Below are 11,108 nucleotides of genomic sequence, written 5' to 3' on the forward strand. Positions count from 1 at the left end.
CATGGCAAACCAAAGAGCCATTACACCCACACAGCGTTCCTGAATGGCCCTGGCAGAAGATAGGTGTTGACTTATTCACTTTTGACCAGCAGGAGTATCTACTTTCAGTGGACTGTTATTCCAAGTTCATTGAAGTAGAGTGGCTGAAGTCAGACACAAGAAGTGCAACAGTCACTACCCATTTGAAGTCCCAATTCGCCAGGCATGGAATTCCTGAAACATTAATTTCAGATAATGGGGCGCAGTTTAGCTCTCATGAATTCCAAGCTTTCGCAAAAGAGTGGGAGTTCAGTCACAAAACTTCAAGCCCCCACTACACGCAGTCAAATGGAATGGCTGGAAGAGGAGTACAGACTGTCAAGCTCATGCTCAAGAAGGATAAGGCCAATGGGAAAGATCCTTACCTTTCTCTGCTGAACCTGAGAAGCACGCCCATAGTGGATATTGGAGCATTACCAGCCCAGCTGTTGATGGGTCGACGGGTGAGAACCAGACTTCCGACTACAGTTTGATTGGTTGCATTTTCAACAGAAAATTATATACAACTATCAAGTTATCGATATGTTTTGCAAACCTTTTGAAAGTTGTGGAAAGGAAAAGTTTTCATAAAAGGATGCACTACATACAGTAGTGCAGATGCGCATTAAAACCAATGAGATGATCTTGAATAAGATCCATTTCTGTTAAATTATGAAATGATCATTCGTGAAAAATTCTGTTAATTCACTTCAAAAATAGACAAACTACACAGGAACACACATGAACTCATGCAAAATGCAGATATCAAAACAGCCTCAGAAAAAGCAAGATTCTATTGGCTAGCACCAGCTCTGATCTTGTAGATTTGTGTGCATAGTGCACCTAGCAAAATATTCCAAAGCACGGAAAAATGGCAAAGCAGTCAGTGCTATTATGTGAAATTATCTTAAGTTCTTTGCCAGATATGGAGGCCTGTATCGCGTGTTCGGATAACACAATCATACCTTTCAGTGTACGTATAGACCAAACAATACTGGAATATGCATAAGTTTACCTTCTAACCTAATAACACATAGAACAATACATGAGTCAAGAAAAACTCTGAATGGGTGTATTTTACATGAAATCTTAATACTCTGAGGTTGTACCTCTTCAGCCTGTAGAGCTGGTGTCTGTTAAAGTCACGTTAGGAGATCATTTAATCTCTAAGATCTTTTTACATTTACATTTATTCATTTGGCAGATGCTTTTATCCAAAGCGACTTACAAGTGAGGTACAATCCAACAAGTGAAAAACCATACAGTCAACAATATTAGAAGCATTGCATACTAGGTTTCAAATGTTGGCCAGGCAAGGTACAAACTAGCAGGTAAAGCTAACGAATGTGTTAAAAGTGTGATTACATTTTTTAAATATAAATTTATTTTGTAGTTTAGTAGGAGACAGTTTTAGTCATGAGAAGTTCCTGCAGGGGGTAGTGTTTCAGGTGCTCAGGAGAGAGCGGAAGAGCTGTGTCTTCAGATGTTTCCTGAAGACAAAGAGGGACTCAGCAGAACGCATGAAGTGAGGAAGTTCATTCCACCATCAGGGGACAGTGGTGGAGAATGTCCTGGATAGTGATGTTATGCTGTGATGTGACGGGACCACCAGGCACCTTTTGGTGTCAGAGCGTAGCGGTCGGGAGGGAACATAGGGTTGCAGCAGTGAGTTCACGTAGGTAGGTGCAGTTTTGTTGGTAGTAGTAGTACTAATAATTTATTTCAGTTCTTATTAACAGTTTTACAAAATGAATGTACATAAAATTAAATGAATAACAATAAGGAATTAATTTAAAAGGAAAACAAAGAATATTGACCGAAAAGGTGTAGGCTGAAGCTTTAGCTTATTATACCTACCCTTTTTACGTAACATATTCTAATAGGCAATCCTTTCTCTACTAGGTTTAGGCTATACAAAGACAAAACAAAACAGAAGCAAAAACAAAAGTTCCAAATGTTTCATACACAATAATGATCATGCCTCAGTTATGTATTTGTTTACCACATTATTTTTAATCATTTTTTCAGATTTGCAAAGTGAACTACACATTCTTAATTCCTTGTCACAACTATTCCACAAGATTACCCCTTTGACAGATATACATCTATTTTTTATATTTGTCCTTTGTTTTTTTAAACATACACTATATGGACAAAAGTATTTGGCCACACCTGTTTTTCAGGATCTTGGGCTAGGCCCCTTATCTCCAGTGAAGGGCAATCTTAATGCTTCAGCATACCAAGACATTTTGGACAATGCTATGCTTCCAACTTTGTGGCAATAGTTTGGGAAAGGCCCTTTTCTATTCCAACATGAGTGTGCCCCAGTGCACAAAGCAAGGACTATAAAGACATGGTTTGATGAGTTCGGTGTGGAAGAACTTGACTGGGCCGCCAGTACACAGTACATGTTCATACTGGCTCTGTCTAATTTCAAACAACCTCTGAATACCGTTAGGAAGTAAATTATTTTGTGCTTTGTACATTATCTGTGCAGTTGTAAGATCAACTAGATCACAAAATTTTAAAGTATGTAAGTTAGTAAATAGTGTGTTGGTTGGTTCATAATAATCTGATCGATTTAAAATTCTTATGGCTTTCTTCTGTTGCATGAAAATTGGATTAGTGTTGGTTTTGTATGTGTTTCTCCATACCTCCACACAGTAGGTAATTTATGGAACTATAAATATAATGATTTCTGATTCAAGATATCATTAGTTTTATTTAATATGGCTATGATTTTAGACATTTTTGTGTTTACATTATTTATATGTGGTTTCCAACATAATTTATGATCAATTATTACATCCAGAAATTTATTTTCATACACTCTTTCTATTTCAACATCATTGATCATAATTTTAGCTTGATTATTGATTTGCCGATTACCAAATATTATTAACTTTGTTTTAGTTAAATTCAATGATATCTTGTTAATATCAAACCATTTCTTTAAGACTGTCAATTCCCTTTCCACTGTATTCAGAAGTCGTACCAAACTTTTCCTGGAGCAATATAAGTTAGTGTCATCAGCAAATTTTAACAAATTTTAACAATTTAGACACTTTGCAAATATCATTTATATACAATATAAACAGTTTAAGTCCTAGCATTGAACCTCGTGGAACCCCGCAAGTAACCTTCAACAAATCAGATTTGACACATATATTTGGACATATTGATACCTGTCATCAAGATAACTTCTTAGCCATGAATATGCTATCCCTCTAATACCATATCTTTCCAGTTTCTTCATTAATAAGCCATGATCAATAGTATTGAATGCTTTTTTAAAGTCTATAAACACCCCCACAGTATATTCCTTGTTGTCCATTGCAGTAGAGATCTCTTCTTCCAGTTCCATCACTGCCATTGAAGTGGACCTATTGGCTCTAAAGCTATACTGGTGGTCACTCAATAAATTGTGTTTTTCTAAGAAGTTATCAAGCCTTTGCACAAATAGTTTTTCTAAAATTTTTGAGAACTGGGAAAGCAGGGAAATTGGTCTATAATTGGAGAATAGATGTCTGTCTCCACTTTTATAAATAGGAATGACTTTTGCTGGGAAATATACCTGTTGGGAAGGATTGGTTGCAAATATGTGTCAAAGGTTTCACTATACATTCTGTAATATTTTTAACTAATGACATATCAATTTCAGTCCGATCAGTGGATTTTTCATTCTCAATTATTTTAACAATATCACGTATTTCCTTTTCATCAACACCCTAATAAAGATGGAGTAGGAGTTTTTATGAACAATATCTTCATCTACACCATCCTTATTTCTCGGTTCAACAATCTCATTTGCTAAGTTGTATCCAACATTTACAAAGTAATCATTAAATTCATTGGCAGTCTTTTGTTTTGTTTGTAATTGTATTGTTATCTTTTACAAAGTAATTTGGATTGTCTGCTTTTCCAGTACCCTTTTTTAATTATGCTGTTGAGCACTCTCCATGTTCCTTGAGTGTTACTCCTATACTGCTCCAAAAGTTTGTGATAATCTTCCTTCTTAACAGATCTCATAATACTTATTAATTTATTTTTATATATTTTATATTTGTTTTCTGATTTTTTTAGTTCTATGTTTTAAAAATCTTTTATATAATACATTTTTCTTTTTGCATGTATTCTCTATCCATATGGTACTCCATGGCTTGTCTACATATTTGTGCTTCCTTGTCAGTTTTTTTCATATAGCACAATTAATGTTAGGATCATCATTAGCATAAACCTCGCTCCAGTTTTGTTTCCTTAGGTCCACCTTGAGGGCAACGATGGTTTCTGGTGTTCTGTGTCAAATCAGTTTACAAGTGTTATACCTATTTTCATTTTTTATCTTTAAAAATTTTGAAAAATTGCAAAAACAGGGAGGTGGTCACTTATGTCATTAATAAGTAGTCCACCTACTATGTTGCTTTCAGTTTTATTTGTGTCGTCTATCAATGTAGCAGTGTCTGTTGTTATTCTACTTGGTTTTATAATCACAGGAAATAGGCTGTTGCTGTACATTGTATTTATAAAATCTGTTGTCCTTCTGTGTCCATTTGGGTTTAACATATCAATATTAAAATCACCACAAACAATTTGTACCTTTTTGTCATTCAATTTGTCAAACATACCAGCTAGTTTATCCTTGAATGTATCAAGGCAGGTTCCTGGTGTTCTGTATACACAGGTAATTATTATATTTTTAGATTTTTCAACATCAATTTCTATAGTTAAACATTCCAGAATATTTTGGAATATATGGAGTTTGACATACTTTTAACCATGCTGCATCTTAACGCTGTATCAACATACAGGGCAACTCCTCCTCATTTTTTATTGATCCTATTTATTATAAACACCTCATATCCTTCCAGTTCCATATCATAAACTTTCTCATTATCAAGCCAAGTCTCAGAAACTGCAATTACATTACACTTATTGAATTTACACAAATAATCCTTAATTTTAGAGAAGTTTCTATAGAGGCTTCTACTGTTGGAACTGTATTATTGATAAAGCACCATATATTACTATTACCATATTACTGTTCAATTGTTCATCTGTGTAGTACTTGCAGTTGTTGTTGATGTTATTGTAAAAGTGGTTTTCTGGGTCAATATCATTTTCAATCTCATACATTTTGTGGTCAGTGTAGTCAGAAGTTTTAAAGTTCAAATTTTCATACTTATAGTCTGTGTAAATGATCACCCACACAATCCTTTCCATTGTCTACAAACTCCTCATCACCATGTCTCTGAACGGGAACAAATAGTCCTCCAAGATCTGTCATTTATTTTTATAATAGTCCATGCAAATGCTCCCCCACACAATCCAAACACAAAATCCACAGCCATCAATGTCTTCGAATGGCAAATTTTGTGGTATCAGCATAAGCAGGCAATAGTTTATAGTTCATTATCTGTATTGGTCTAATTCTTTGAGTTCTCTTATCGTAACTACTTTGGCTTCTTCAGGTGTTCCATTTAGCCATATCATTACTTTGCAATTTCTTGTCCATGTTGCTTGTATCTTGTTTTGTTTCCTTAGGATGTGTGCATGTCTGGCAATGTTGGTGTTCTTTTTTGTAAGATGCTCATTCAAGTACACCCCTGTCCCCTTCAGCTTGTTTGCCTGCCTCAGTAGCTCAGTCTTGTGCTTTCGATTCACAAAACAAACTACTAAGGCAGGATCCTTTCGGGGAAGGGTATGGCTAGCCGCAACGTTCTTACTCTGAAAGCTCATGTTCTTACTTTCAAAGAATTTTATGACTTGCCATTCCAGCATTTATAGTTCCTCTGTCGGGGCATCCCAGTCCGCTTATGATTAAATCCTCCATTCTTGTATATTGTTCCAGGTCATCAATTCTTCGCTCTAGGCCTAGGGCATCAATTTTCTTATCCTTCTCTTTAACAAGGTTCTTCAGTTGTTTGACTTCATTCATCAGATAAAGTAACATTGCTTGTGGTTTAGCCACTTTGCTCAGCTCATCCAGTTTCTTTTCGCTTTGTTTTTATTAGAGTGCTGCACCCTGTATGCAAGCAACAAGGCCTTGAACATGATGCGGGCAGCTACAGGGAGCCTGTGGAGTGATACTAAGAGAGATGTAATGTGAGTCCTTTTTGGTTGGTTGAAAACCAGACGTGCAGCTGCATTCTATATCTACTGCAGAGACTTAATGGTGCATGCAGGTAGGCCAGCCAAGAGAACATTGCAGTAGTCCAGTCTTGAGATGACCAGTGCCTGGATAAGGAGCTGCACAGCATACTCAGATAGGTAGGGCCTGATTTTCCCGATGTTCTACAGCACAAATCTGCATGATGTGGTGGTCACAGCAATGTGGTCAGTAAATTTTAGCTGGTCGTCAATCACTATCCCCAGGTTCTTTGCAGACCTGGATGGTGTTAGTGTTCAGTCTAGCTAAATGGTGATGTTGTGCTGGATCAACAGGCTGGCTGAGATGACTAGGAGCTCAGTCTTGGATATGTTGAGCTGGAGGTGATGCTCCTTCATCCAGGCTGAGATGTCTGAGAGACAGGCCAATATTAGTGCTGAGACAGTGAGGTCATCAGGTTGGAGCAAGAGGTAGAGCTGGCTGTCATCGGCATAGCAGTGGTGGGAGAAGCCATGCACCTGGATGATGTGACCCAGTGCGGTTGTGTATAGTGTAGAGCTACTCGTAGAGCTCTCACTCAAACACACCAACGACGGAAGTGCCCGAGTGGCGAAGGATGGCGTGCCGTCTTAGCTTTGGTGGTTCGGGAACAGAATTCATAAAATATAACTGTTTTAATACATCTGACTCCAATTTTGTTATTGTTAACATATTCTAATTTAGTAACCGGATTGCTCAGGTGCCTCTCTGCTAATCACTAAGATAGAATGCTTATATATGCAACCAAGGGACTGTAGCCTCTGGTCTCGCGTAGTGTTGCTCTATACGGGTTGCAGTCTCTCATGGAGATGCATACATGCCTGTGGCCTGAGCTCGACCTAAAATGACACTAGTTGTATAGGCGAGGGACTACGGAGTATACCAATAGCATAATGATTCTATAAGCACGTAAATAGCAGTTCTCTTACCGTACAGTGATCAGCTGCAGCAAGTAAGACGGACGATGAGCATCAAGTTACGATAAATGAATTTATTGTTACAATGTATGGTTATCCAAAATAATAAATAGTAGATAATGCAATGGAAAAGACAGAGTACAACAGAGGCAAAGAATAATGAATGGGCTCTACGCAAAAGTGCGCAGGAGGTCGTGCTAACGAATCTCCCTGAACTATGCCAGTTTCCCCCTTATATACCTGAACATAGTGTCACGCCCTCCCTGAGCAGGGATGTTGCAAGCCTGTCAGCCTTGGCGGTCTACCTTCCTACAGATACGCCAGGTAATGTCGTTGTCTTAAGGGGTTATCGCTCTATCCCCGAAACCTCTCAGGGTGGCGTGCAGCTAGTACACATTCGGCTTGCTTAAATACAACAGAAAGAAATATAAGACTGACGTTACCTACGGTTTCAGACACGGACGCCAAAGCTTCGCCCTTTCCGTGGCCAGCCCGCACCAGTCGCCCCACGACGGACAGCCCGGCCTCGGTGTAGTGAAGAGAGAGTAGCGTTCGCTGGCTTTCTTGCGTTTGCGTTGTTCAGTTTTAATATCTAAAAGGTCCTAGTTCACTTCTGTTGTGCTTGCTTGTGAGCGTTCTTCGGTTGGTCGCCTTCCCAGGACTTAACATATAGGAAAGGAGATCGCGCCAAAACGTTGCGGTAGAGTATTCAGCTTTCCCGCGGGAGGCCAGCTTCAGCAGTCCACATTGGTCCACAGTGGCAGCCACACCGGTGCATGCGCAACCCCACCGGAAATAGCCTCATTCCATGGATCGCCCCGGGTGATAGGGTCAAACCACTCATTAATTAAGCAACGCCAACCCTCTTTTCATATTGTACCAAGCAAGCCGAAGTGTTTTAGGGACCCACTAATATTAACAAGGAAATTTACTCAAATAAATCTGACAAACAGGTATCAATAATAATAACAGGCTCATCTGGGGACTAATAAGATCTCCTGGCACTCTCAAGGGTCATTTCAGATCTCACAGGAAATGGCCTGTCCGTAACAATAGGGTATCTGGACTTTGGTGCTGTGACCAAACATGGTAAGCTCTGAAACAACAGTGTAGTCATGATTCATCAATTATAAATACTGTCGTAACCAGGGGGGTATGAAGGGGTGCTAGCAAGTGAGGAATGCAAAAATAAGTGCATTCCTCCCTGTCCACTTTTGTGCCACATGTTGTAATCTTTATTATGAACCCATCGTACCTCCCTGCTACATGTACCATTGACCTGTGTGTGAAATTAGCTTTTAAATGACACCAAATATGATTATGTCGCACATAAGAATGACCATTTTGCATACTTTTGACAAGAGATCAACAGGCCTGCCACTACCCCCCGGTTGGGTTGCTTATTCATCACGTTTGGTGGGTGTTGCAGGGTAACTGAGGTATCCAGATAACTATTGCACCCTCCTGACCTCCTGCAAGCCCAGAGGTAAACACTTGCATTCCTTTGGGGCGTTTTGCAGGAGATGTGGTCCTGTAAATTGTCCTACAATAGAGAGAAAAGGAGGGGGCACCAATCCCTGAGGTACCCCAGTGGTTAGCTGGTGGGACTTATACTCCTCACTCCTCTAGGATACCTTGAAGGATCTGCCTGTGAGGTAGGCCTCAAAGCAGCAAAGTCCAGTGCTGTTGATGCCCAGTTCAGTGAGGGTGGACAGGAGGATCTGGTGGTTCACTGTGTCAAATGCAGTGGACAGGTCTAGTAGTATGATGGCCGCCCACAGGGTGTCAACAACAGATAGGAGGGCCGTTTCAGTGGAGAGACCAGTTTTGAATCCCGACCGATTGGTGTCCAACAGGTCATTCTGGAAGAGGAAGGCAGAGACCTGGGTGAAAACAACTCGTTCAAGGGTTTTAGATAAGAATGGGAGGAGAGAGAGACGAGTCTGTAGTTTTATATTTGGGAGGGGCTGAGTGTAGCTTCTTGCGTAGTGGGGTTACCTGAGCCTACTTAAACATGGTGGGGATGATGCTAGTGCTGTTGATGATGTGCATGAGTGCAGGTAAGAGTGTGGGAGAGAGAGCCTGTAAGAGATGGGAGGGGATTGGGTCCAGGGCACAGGTGGTGCATCGGTTGGAGAGTAGAAGCTTAGAGACGTCAGCCTCAGAGATGGGAGAGAATGTGGACAGTAGTGTGTTGTATGTGGGTGGAGACTGGCTGTGAATGTGTGGAGTGGAGAACTGACTGCTGATGGCTTCCACCTTTCCAGTGAAAAAAGTGGTGAAGTCATCAGCAGTCAGAGAGGTGGGGGTGGAGACGGCGGAGGGCAGAGCAGAGTGTTGAACGTCGAGAATAGTTTGCAGGTGTCTGAGGTACTGTTGATTTTGTCTCGGTAGTAAGTGGCTTTAGCAGTAGAAATGTGTGAGGAGAAAGAGGAGAGGAGAGGAGAGACTGATACTTAGTCAGACCATTTCCTCTTGGCTGCCCTGAGCTTGGTCTGATGGTCACGGAGAACCTCAGAAAGCCAGGGGATGGAGGGTGTTGCGTGTGCAGGCCTGGAGGAGAGAGGGCAGATGCTGTCGAGGCAGGCAGTTAGGGTGGAGCATAGAGTGTCAGTGGTGTCATCTACATTTGGTTATGTGTCTATTGTAATGCAAACATGGAAACAAAATTGAATTGTACGTCTGCCTCATTTTTATGTAAACTCAGATATAAAAACTCGACTCAACAACAGCACAGGTACTACCACTACACTCTATGTAGCACCATTTTGTTCAAGCTCTTCAGAATACTACCAGGAAAGTGTCATGGCAGGTATGTAATTCATAAATGATTTTCCAATCAATGCTGAGCATTTCAATAGGCAACCGGATTTTCAGGAAAGTTAGAATGTGCATGTCAGACATTTTCTAACTGTTCTGCTCAAGTAAAACGATTTCTTATAGCGTTATGGAATGAAAACCCATGGTATATCATGAATACTGGCACAGCTTCCCAAAGCAAAGTGTCAGAAACCCTCCATCCATGCCAAATTCATAATATACCATGGGTTTTGTGCCATAACACTGTAGTGGATAACACATGCCCGTACCCCAGTTCATAAATAAAAATATTGACACAGTTGCCATGATGATTTGAAAATCAGGCTTGAAACACTGTCTGGATGCTCCAGAATATACCTGCTTCAATCCTTCTCTGTTATTTCAACAAATCCGCAATTACCTAAGATGTTATAAATAGTTACACAACATATATTTTAATATACTATAATAAATTTAACATATGGCAACAACAAACAAAGCTGTCACATCACTTTTGAGCAAAGGATCTGGTAAAAGAATTGAAGAAAATGTTCAGGATCTTTAGAATGTACTGTTATTGTAAAAGGGCATAAACATAATCTGTTATATGTAGGAAGTCAAATGATCATTGCAAGCAAATTAGGCAGTGTAAATGACAATGTTAAATGAAACTCAATAATTTGTGTATAAACTAAGGTAAAAAATGTGAAAAATAACAATGCTCAGGGAACAGTTTCATTTACAGATTTAAACATATATTATTAAAATCTTTTTTTCTGCTCCATCTAACTTAGAATACATATGGGTAAATACTTAGCATACATGCCACTGATAAACATAGATTTAAGCATTTGAAACTGAATAAAAATTAATACTTGCTACCTGTTAGTAATGCCGGACCCATGTATGATGTTCTACCATTCACCCTCTGGCACGCTTTCTAGGGTTACCTGATCTGAGGATTGTCCTATTGGGTTAAAGCAGCACAGGAAACACCATTGTGGGAGAGAAGCTGTTCAGCACCTCAGGTTCTGCAAACTCCGATACAAAGGAATATCAGAGTATAAAAAAGACTATGCATGGGAAGAACATCACCTTCATTGACACACCAGTATTTTTTGATTCCTCTGGTAAGGATATGAAAGCAGCAATCGCAGAGTGCATCACAGAGTGTGCCCTTGGACCCCATGCCTTTCTTATTTTGGTAGAAGTGCAGAGGCAAACAGAAG

Source organism: Megalops cyprinoides, chromosome 23, assembly GCF_013368585.1.
Source record: "Megalops cyprinoides isolate fMegCyp1 chromosome 23, fMegCyp1.pri, whole genome shotgun sequence".
In the NCBI taxonomy this organism is placed as follows: Eukaryota; Metazoa; Chordata; class Actinopteri; order Elopiformes; family Megalopidae; genus Megalops; species Megalops cyprinoides.